Raw genomic sequence first — 12,192 nt, forward strand, 5'->3', positions numbered from 1 at the left:
GAAGTTTACCAAATGTTGAATCCAAATGGAGAAGAGTATATTTTTTCTATTTACACACACTTATTGTGTTTGTTTATGTGAATATTCATTTATTACGATATGTACGTACTTTAAATTCAATTATATTGATAAATTATGTAGTTTAAGAAATAAAATAAACTCATGGACGAGTCCGATTCAAACTCATGGACAAGTTGGATTTGTGTCTCCTTAAATTTAAGTTTTGTTATACCGGGCACAATAATTTTTAATACATACCCTTCATAACTCAAACTATGCAAATCAAAATTCTTGTTTTATCCTATTTACTATAATACTTCCATATCACATTTTATTTTGTAATCATTGTCATATCTTTTGATATTCACTTTAATTATTATATTGGATAATCTTTACAATCATAATAACGCAAGTAATAACAATAATTTTATTTAACACCTCCTATTATAAGCAAGTTTTGGCATTATTATTTTGTATCACACATGCTTTCTTACATAATATTTTTTACATCATACACAAACCAAACAATAACGTAAATATACGCATACATAATGTGACAACGTTAATGACATTCGTTTCTTATAAATACACACATATATATTTTTTTCTCCTTCTAACGATTTCATTTTCATATTCACCTTTAAATTAAATTATGCGGTGAATTAAAATATCTAATATTAGGACACTCAAAGTTATTTTTTTAGATTTGCCGGCAAAATATTCCCGCATTTATACAGACATAATACGCGAATTGGTGTATATATGAGCAAAATAAAAATTAAGCAATTAATAATGATGCAATGTGATTAAAAATTATTGGAAATGACGTATTTTGTTTTAGTCAAAATTTGAAATGAAAATTTTAATTTTATTTCAATATGCAACTGTAGTAACATGGTGTATGACAACTATAGTAACAACATACATCTGAATAAGTATAAGCTCTTATAAAATTATGTAGTTTATGTACATGTGAATTTGAAATTTAGCATTATTCCGGTACGCAAAGTTTGTGCATAATATGAGCTCATACTAGGAACGGGAAGACATGAAGAGTAATTGTTTTCAATATGTATAGTGCGAATCGAAGGACTTTTCTTGAAAATCTGTTTATACGTATATTAACTAAAGATTTTTTATATATTTACTTTCATTTACTCTTTTTTATTTATTTATCAATATAATGTTGTTACTCGAATATAGAATATTAAATTGTGCACGTAGTTATTTCCTTATCATATTCTTATATTATAAACTTAATATCAGTCTAGTAACACAGATATAATTTTAAACTCCTATTCATATTAAAGTTATATAAAAACAAATCATAAAATATGGTATAAAATATTAAGAGAATTCTTTTGGAAGTTTATGTTATAATAAAACATATAATAAAACAAGAAAACAACATTGTTATAACAGCGCAATATATACTAAAATTTATTAATTTAATTTCATATTTGAAATCTACAATACAATATTTTAAAAATTTTAATGTGAAATCGGAAGAAGCTGAATACAAATTCGGTAAATACAGGAAGCAAATTGAATATCACACTCAATTATTTATAATATTTGTATATTGTTACTATATTTATGAGAACAAATTCGTTCACACTTTAAGTATAATGTTTCTATCTTAAATACATTCCTATACTATATTTAAATAATATTTATTAGAATTTAATAGAATTTATTTACCAAAAAAAAAAAAAAATAGATTTTGGGGCAGATGCAAGTTGACAAGGTTTTCAAGTTAAATTTTTATATATGTATGTAATATGTACACAGAAAATAAAAAAAAATTACTTAACAAATTCCTAGAATAGTTTTAATTTATTGGAAATTTTTGCATTAATAATTCTTTTGAAAATAGTTTATTAATAGAAATTTCTAGATATTTAAAATTTATCATAATTAATTTTAAATGTTGCATTGCAATGTGTGCCTATAAATTAAGTATTTAAATTGATTAATAGTGGTTGTTATAATATAAATCATATTTCTTACACGAAAAATTCAATTTTTGAGATCGTCTAATAAGTGAAATAGTAGTAGAATAATTACAGGGGCTATTTATAAGTGCGTATTTGTTCTAATGTTATGGGAGCATTGACAAAATAGTATAAACTTATTATATGTATATGAACGAATCCACCCTCTAAAGTGGAAGGTCTTTTTCTTTAGGCTCTTCTCTAAATGTTTACTTTTTTGTTAAAAAAAAGTAAATTATTTAGTAAGTTGTTGAAATATTTACTTCCGCTTATTCTAAAAGAAAATTATTTTTTAACTTAATACTTAATGGTCCTCTCAGAGTTCATAATGAAACTTAAAATCGTTTCAGAGTGCATTTATTGTTGTTTGCAGTTTAGTAATTCTATCTTAAGGGATTCTGCCTTAAATCCGTTATAACATCTGAAGTCATAAGAAAAGCATAATAATAGAAAGTAATTACTAATTAGGTATAATTAGTGACAAAATTTACTATAATTTACAATAATTGTAATATCAATTAAAAATTTACGTTTGGAAATTTTCATATTGCAAATCATTCTTCAGCAACATAAAAATACTTTCAAGTATGTATTTCATTTCATCATTTAGTATGTATATATATATGTAGGTATATGTAAGTAAAATTAAAATTATTTCAAAAATTCAGGAAAAGACGCATTTTTTTATTACAGGTAAACACATAATTGAAATAATATTTTTTTCTTAATTTATATTTAAATTTTTACTTATTAAAATATATACACATGTCTAAATAAAAATATTTGCGCTAAAGTTTTCTGAACCATATTTTCAGTGTTAAAGCATATAGGACATTAATGACGTCTATATATGTAATTTATTAATGAGGAATTTTTTAAAGTATTGAATGAGAATGCTATTTAAACAACAACAATTATTAAGTAATTAAAAAGTTGGAATTTAAGCCGAAAATTTGAATATACAAATACCTTTAGAACAAAATTTACACACATCCATACACATATAAATATAAATGAAACTTCAATCAATTAATAAAGCTGTAAAGATGCGAATTGCTTAAAAGCAAAAAAAACTTTTGCTGACGAAATTTCCCACCCTGTAGAAATTCACATTTGTTTAAATACAAAAAAGGGGAATTCTAATAACTGTTTAACGGCTTAAAAAAATAGTCTAGATAAAAATTGCAAGTGTCCCAATAAAGCTTTATATGTATCATAAATAAAGGTTTAAAAACAATGTAATCATAACACAAAGACCAACTTTTCTATTTTAATTGCAAAAATTGTAACATTAAATCTTACAAATTGAAAAATATAATATGTAATTTGTTAGCACAATTTTTTTATCATCTTTGGAAATTATAAGTTATTAGAGAAACTATACATGTTCTAATATGGGCACGTATCGTAATTTGATATTGATGTTACCTTGTATTTGAGGACGCAGACACGAACATGTGTATTTAAACATAATAAAGTTGTAATTACCCCCTACGTCATAATTTTATCTTTAAAGAATTCACTTTTATCTCATGTAATCAACTTTAATAACACAAAACAGAAAACAATTCAACAGAACGCTTTTTACAAAATTTTTTTCAACTTTTTCCTTAAACATTTTCAATTACATACAATTACACAACATTTTAATTTGGAATTCTTTCTCAAAAGCTTGGCAATTCATTAGAATTTTTCAAATAGAAATTGTTAATATTGTTTGAGAAATTTCACATGCGTCATACTTTTGTGCAATAAGATACATTTGGTTTTTCAATTTTCCGAAAAGATAAACCCTCTTTTTTCCTTTTGCATTTAATGATTAATGGGAGTAATTAATAAATAATAGTTATGAAAGACTAGTTATAGTTACAAGAAAATTGACTGTAAATTTTTTGAAATTTGTTTTAAATTAATTTTAGAATATCAGTGTACGGAAATATTTTAAAACATTTTCGTAGATATACAATTTTTGAACATCATTTACTTTTGTTTAAACTGACCGTACATAAATATATCGCGAAAATTATTTGTAGTTACCGTAGTATTTAATGAAATAAGATACCCAATTTTGTTAAACTTCTTAACCGATAAGACTGCATACTGTACGTAATAATGTATATTGTATGAGTTTTTATTATAAAATAAAATATCTTACAAGCATAATCCATAATTCAGGCTACTAAATGTTATCTAATTCTAATAATAATATTCTCTATATTGATGTAGTGCTTAAATACTTAACATCATTTTGTGGTGACTATAGGATTCTACATACTTATAGAAAATTAAAATAAATCCAGAAAATCCATTTAATATCTACGTAGGTACTATAATGCTACTATAATATTATGACAAATTTAGATTAATTACAATAAATTTATATTAATGCCTATTGGCTGTTATATAATAATTATTGTAAATCAATATCGAAAATTGAATTTTAAATGAAAAATCTTTCACTTTCATTGAATAATAATTAACATTATAATTTTCACTTGTTAATATTCACTTTCACATTCATTTGAAATTTAATTTGACTATAATTACACTCACTTTATTGTAAAACTGCATATATTGCACTTAATTTGTACTTAAAATGCAGTTTTTAAATAGTAACTTTAATACAATTAGAAAATTTTGTAAATTTAATGCATTTTTAAATTATTACCCTTTTTGGTGTATAATTATTTATTCTAAAAAACAAAATATTAATTTTTTGTAATGAGAGGTTTAAGTTTAAAAAAGTATTTTATTCAAAAAAAATGACAAAAGCAAACTAGCACGTGAATTTGACACAATTAAAATTCATTGTCGAAGCGATCAGAGGCGTATTATTTACCGAAGGTGTGAAAAAGTCATCTGATCAATAATTTTAAATCATTCGAAGTTTCAAGGTATGTTTCCTTGCAACTTGCATGTACAAGAAAAATTTTGGTTTTCCTCTTATACTTACCAAAGTTTAATATGAAATTATACAAAATTAGTATATGACATTAACATCACTTCGTAAATAAATATAACATAACCTAATTATAAGGTTTGTAGTAAGAATTTCCATCTGAGTGTTTTGGCTTCAACCTTCAGTCCAAAGTTAAATTTTTTTTTAAATTAAAAAAGTTGATGAACGAATTGTCAAGCTATTTTGTATATGTGTTAGCAAACTAAAACAATTTTATTGGTAAAAATATTGTAAAAAAACATCGGGGCACTGGAGGAATTTGGCACACTTAAAAAATTTTACTGAAATAATAAAACTTAGTACTAAAATACTTTAATCGGAATATTGCACTGCAGCAAGTCTTATTTTATATCGATTGGCGTTTCATCTGGCAAAAAAAAATTTTACAACTTTTATTTCTAGCTCTATCGAAAAAAAAACCAAATTTTAAAATGTATGAATGAATAAAACAATTTGTTTTTTATATTGAAAATACTATAATACAAAAATTTGTAAATGTACAACCTAAAAAAATTTTGAAAGGGCAGCGCTGTATATAATGTTTTATGTAATGTCACACAAATATTATGTTGTGAACTTTTAATGTTGCAATTCCTTTGGTGATTTAAATTTATAAATATGTTTTTCATAAATTATTTTATAGTTTCTTTTCAAAAAAGACTTATCCCTGAAATTTGTGTTTGAAATTAAAGTGTTCGAGTGTATAAATGTTTATTAAAGAAACACCAATTAGTAATTACAATATTAAATATAGTTTTATTGTAACCATTACTGTCAAAGCATAAAAACAAAATCGCGTGATCTTTTAATCAAATATTAATAAACAATTTAAAATAAATTAAAATTAATTACATAATGTAAAGTGTATATTCCTATTAAATAATTAATAATCTGGTCTTAGTACATTTTAATTTAAAAAATAAAAATAAAATACTATTTAAAACTTTAAATTTCAATTAGTACTTTCGTATTACAGAAGGGCAACAGTCTCCCCATTAATACAATAGTCATAACTGTGAATTTAAAATTTGTTTTCTTAATTTATGGAGTAAAATTTTATGAATCTCAAATCTGAATTTTATTAAAATTGAATCTGAATTGATTAAAAACATTTTTATGTATGTACTCGATTACTTTTGTTAGAGTAATCGCGAGTAAAATATTAAAAGCAATGAGTAATAATTGTGACATGAGCAAAAAATGAAAGTAAATAAGTTAAAAAAAAATTAAATTATTTCGAGAAGTGAGAAAATAATCATTAGAGAATTACAATAACAAATTATAGGTATAATAAAGTAATTATTGTAATTAAATTTATGTTGAAACTGGACAGAACAATAAAGGTTAACCATAATAGGAGAGCATAAAGTATATTTATTAAAATAATAAATCTATTAAATTATTACAATTATAGTCATTATTTTGATCCGTTTTATGAATTAATTAATTATTAATTAATGCGATGTTAAAACAATATTTTTTAAACTTATTTCATCAGCTCTATGTGTCTATACCATATTTATAGCAGGACTGTACTTTGAAATATTGACATAGAATTACAAAGCAAACTTATAGAATACGCAATGCAAATTTATAGATTTACAATCGCGGAAGTTGGGCATGTTTTTAATTACTTTATTATTTATGTGTATAGTTTTTAATTTGCTTAAATAAAATTTTCGAATTTCTCGCCTAATGCAATAGGCAGTAGATATTTTCCACTTTGAAATATGAGTGTATATACATATGTACATATTTACGATATATTTCTCAATCGCAACGCTTAAATACTTACATTATAAGTAAAGTAATGATGTGAAAATGAAATATCAAACAAAATTAAAAAAAAATTTCAAGATAAAATTTTCGGATTTTCAAAATAAATTAAGAAAATTGGCAGTATTTCATATATTTAACTTAGGTGTATGCTGAACTTATATGTATGTTAGGTTAGTAAACGCGAAACATGTAAAATGTTCTACTTTTTTATTACTTTTTTTTATAAAATTTATAAAGTTTCATGTACCAAATCTTCTTGCTAATGAAATGGTTACTCTAAAGTATTAACGTATATACAGATTCAACTGGTGTTAAAACCTATGTTTATAGCAATAATAATTATTATACTAAAAATGGAGAATAATATAAAATATTTTTTCATACAAAAAATTTTTATAGTTCGGCAAAAAAAATATTAGTTACATTTTATTTGAACAGCAGTTGATTAACAAAGTTAATTTGTTCCGAGTTTACTAACTTTTATAATCAATTGTTATAATAACTTTTTCAATTTAGTGCAAAAACTAATTTAATAATTATAGAATATTGTATTTAAATAATTTAAAATGAATAATGTTATAATTAGCATAAACAAATAATATTTCATGTTTAGAACGGTTTTCTTTATATATTATACTATTATACTGGTATAAATGTAATATTATTATCACAATGAAAGAACGATAGCGTTCAGCTGGCATGAAATTATACAATACTATTTCCTATCACATTGTAAAAGTCACATGGTAAAAAAAACTGTTATAATTATTTATTAAAGATTTAGTAAACTTTTTAGTAAATTTTAGTCTTATGATGATTTAAATATTGTATAATATTAGGTTTATTAACATTAGGTTGATTCCAATAAATGTATGTAATTATGCATGGGTAATTGACAAACTCAAAAAAACCAAATTATTGTTGCAAATTTTTGGTACAACTCTGTCTTACAAAAAATGAATGAACACATTGTTTGAAAACAAGTGATTATTAAAATGAAAGTGAAATTTTTGTTTACGTTATACTTTTCAATAAAGTTGTTTATTATTTTATGCAGTTCTAAGCGATTTAGATATATGTATGTATATGTTGAAAATATAATAACATAACTGTTAACAGTTATTAACAAAATCTTTATTCACATATTTACACCAAAAATATTTGCTTGCGGCTATTTCAACTTTAAAAATGTCATAGCGAATATTTAGAAAAACAATATTTTTCAAATGCATTCAGTTTAGGGAACTAGTTCGATTATTAGCTGCATACATACACTTATATACATATATGTATTCATTTATCATACTGAAATTGTTAAACTTTTTAAATAGCACGTGTAAAAAAGAATATACACTAAAATATAAATAAGTAGAATTTAATCCTGAAACTAATAATTTATTAAGTTGCTTGTTTTTCTTAAATTTCTCCAAGTATGAACATTCAACTTTGGTTAGAAAATCATAAACTTGTTTCCGTAAATATTACTATTAGAAATAGATTAATTATTTGAATTTTGATAAGAGGAGAAAAACTTACGTAAGTAATAGATAATGAAATCAACTTCCTTATAATAATATTCGCTTATTTCACATGGTTTATAATTAGTTAAACAGGGTGTGATGAAAATATTATACACTATATTATAGTTAGAAACTAATTTAAGAAAAAGAATGTGGATAATAAGATGTAAATAAGTGAAACAATTTGTAGTCCTGCAGCAAAATTTAGGCTAAAATTATTCCCCCATATTTTTCCATTTCAATCACTCTGTTTATTTTGTAAATTTTGCAATTACTAGTACTTTATTTTTTGTTTTAAAATCAAATTTTTGATTTTTTATCATATTAAATAAGTTATAAATTCAGATATCTCAACATTTATATGACGGCATACGACAAACATACACAGCATAATAATGTCGCAGATAGCATTATAAATTCTTTTATTTATGATTCATAACCTCTTGAAAATCATAAAAGTTTTAAAAATAATAAATATTTACCGAAAATAAATATTTTTTCACGTGACACCAAACAGAATTTTTAATTTTTAGATTAAAATTTCTAACGAAAACTAGATAAAAGCTGAAATCAAAAATTAAAAAAAAAAAATTAAATATGCTGCAATTATAAAAAAAAAATTATTATAAAAAAAAATAAAAACGTCAGAAGCCGAATGGTGCATAGTACGGTGAGTTGATGTAAGTAAGATTCAATAACCATTTTAAGAAAAAAAAATAAATAAAACCGGTATATGCAAATTTCTTATATGGGGTTTCCCTGATGTTTTAAGAAATATTTTTTTTATGCTTTTTTGATGTTAAGAAAACTCTTAACCCTTTGCTCACGCACAATGGTAAATCATAAAAATCGTAAATTTATTGTACAATATCAGAAAAAGGCCGAGTTTTATTGAAAATTTTGAAATATTGTCATGTTGTCTTCTGTTATTTTCTTAATGAGGTTAATTGAAATGAATGTCGTATGCATTAAAGTTCTTAGTTTCATTTTGCCCTTAGTTTTATGCGTACAAACAAAATCTTTGCGTTAAATACATTTCTGTGATAGGGAAACTTTACGTACTTCTACTTTGTTGCAAGTTATGATTCTTCAAATTTTAAGTTATCGAATCATTGAATTAATTCCTTTTCTAAATTTTTGCGAAGATAAGCAACAAGAGGGCATTCTTTGATGTTAAATGAATAACGTAACTAGAGCATCGTTTAAAAAAATAAATGGGTCTTTCTTTGTTTATGCAAGATCGTGCTTTACAAAACATTAATTTGATCTGAACAAATTTCAATTGCACTAAATTTAAACACTCATTCAAAAAGAATTTAATTTTTGTAATACTGCAGATAATTTAATCAGATCGCAAAAGGTTAAGAAAACGTTAATAATATCCAGCTATTTAAAATTCTATAATGTATGTAGAATAGCTATGTTCATTAAAAGTAGACAACATGCTTTTTAGCAGAAATCAATTAAAAATTAAAGTAGAAGTTAAACTTTGCGGACTTTGGTTTTTTGAAGATAATGGGAAAACCAAAGAAAACCAATTATGATTTAACAGTTTACATCATAATGAGAACTTAATACGCAAGTGCCGTGCAATTTATTTATTATAAACAAAACACATATCCATAAATTTTACCGGCATTCACTGCAGCAACTTCGTTGACTAGTGATGTTAATATTATCCATATTATAATCATAATATTACAAATTTATTCCAAATAATGGTTTTTTGAAAGTTACAAACTATCTTGTTGTTTTTTTTTTAATTAATTTTCTTTTTATTTGCCATACCCAAGGAATTTCAGTGGTTTCCAGTTAAAACTAGATTAAACGAAAATAGCTGCAATGACGTCAATTAAAATCAAAATATTTACTTAAAGAATTTCTTAGTTCACTTATACTATTATGATCGATTTTACATGGGTAAAAATCAAAATGGTAAAAATTGGAAATTGCTATGTTATATTTAATGGAATTATTTTATGATTTTTTCTTTGGAAACTTCTTTGACAAGGGAAATTTTAGCAATAAAAATGGTAATTTATTGTATACAATTCGAACTGGCTGCATATTATGCATAATATGTTAGCTAATTGCATATATCAATGAAAATTAGGTTTCCTTATGTAATTATTCCGTACATGTGACGAAATACACTTTAAATCGGTTTTATAAAAATGTCAAAGAAACTTTGATTATGGTTTAATTTCTAAGAAGTGCAGATGATTTTATCTAAAGAAATTAGTTTTTTTTCTTATTTAAAAATATTCGGGAATTCGTGATTGAAGCAAGTATAAGTTCATTATAGTCAATTATATTCAGCCTTTGGCAGGTATAACTAAAATCGATTCTTAATTAAATCGAATTAAAATCGAAAATAGTGTTTAACAATAATGATTTTTCTATAGAGAGAATTCGAACTGAAGTACACTATCTATAACGTAGTGTTTGTATAAGTTACACGAAAAAGTGGAAAATTACAAGTTTATTAATTATTTGATATTTTGTACAGTCAATTTTTTGTAATTAAGGAATTTTAATACATTTTCTTTTTATTTTATTTATTTGGTAAAAATTCCTTTGAACAAAAAAAAGTGATGTTTTTTAATACACGCTTTATATTTTTCTTCTCAAAAAATATTTCTAATGACAATATAATTTGGGAGTTAAATCCTGATTCAAAAAATTCTCTTCTATCTATATATTCAGAAAAATTTTCCTCCGGATACAATTATTAAAGATAGATTAAAGTCTAATTTAATGTCAAATTTTATAAAAATTTAGATCGATTAAAATGTCTTTAAAAAAAATTGTTGTTTTTATATGTATATACTTTTGTAACTATTATACGGTCTATATAATTATTATTTATATTTCACAATAAATATCTAATTAAAGCGGTGAATGAGTAATATAGAAGGTTTTTTTATAACAATTTTCCCATAAATATTAACTATTTTTAGTTCTGTCTATTTATAAAAGCCAAGCTTTTTACAAGTTTAAATAAGCGAGTTTTAATTATTTATGTACCTATTTATAATATGAATAAATCAATTGAAATTTATTTTGAAAAATTTTCTTTACATATAATATTTCATACGACAATGTGTCGTAAATGGGTATTTTAATATTTTACAACGTACGCATATTAAAAACAAATAATAAATTTTATATACGAAATAAAAAATTTTTAAGTTTTTCTTAAAGCGTGGAAAGTAAAGAAAACTTTTCTCATTAAAGTAGGAAACTTTTTATCTCAAAATGATAGAAAATAGTATTTCTAATGAGCTCCTTTTCTGCTTTTCTCTAAAATGCCAAAAATTATTTGTTTACCGCGAATGTTTGAATTATGACATAACTACTCCAATACTTGCTCTTTTATATTGTATCTGTATTATAGCCATATTTAATTACAAAAATATCCAAAAACGTTGCTGTAATTTATTTTCTTTAATGAATCTTATGAAATCTTATATAGACCTTAATAAATTCACTAGTATAAATGTTAAAATTTGATGTTACTAATCATTTCAGAATATTTACTTCAAATTATGTACATACATATATCTACATATTTTCTTCAAAATTAAATTAAAATCAATTAAAGTCAAACCTTTAAAAATTTTTAGGACAAATTCAAGGTAATTTTCATTCATAAAAACAATTTTCTTTCAAAACAACTTTTAATTAATAAATAATTATATTTTTGCTGGAAAATGATATTTTGATACCCTTCATTGGAATTAGTCACTCTTTTAATACAATTTCTTTTATCAACAAAAAAATATCTAGAATTCACTCGATTCTACGAAAGAAATTCACAAAAAACACTTTAAGACATTATGCGATACGATCAACGTCTTAGTGTCATAAAGAGGAAAGAAAACAAAAACCCAAAGGTGGTAATTACATCTGGAACATTTCAATTCATTGTAACGTAATG

Source organism: Condylostylus longicornis, unplaced genomic scaffold (genome assembly GCF_029603195.1).
Source record: "Condylostylus longicornis isolate FDR11 unplaced genomic scaffold, ASM2960319v2 ptg000055l, whole genome shotgun sequence".
Classification (NCBI taxonomy): Eukaryota; Metazoa; Arthropoda; class Insecta; order Diptera; family Dolichopodidae; genus Condylostylus; species Condylostylus longicornis.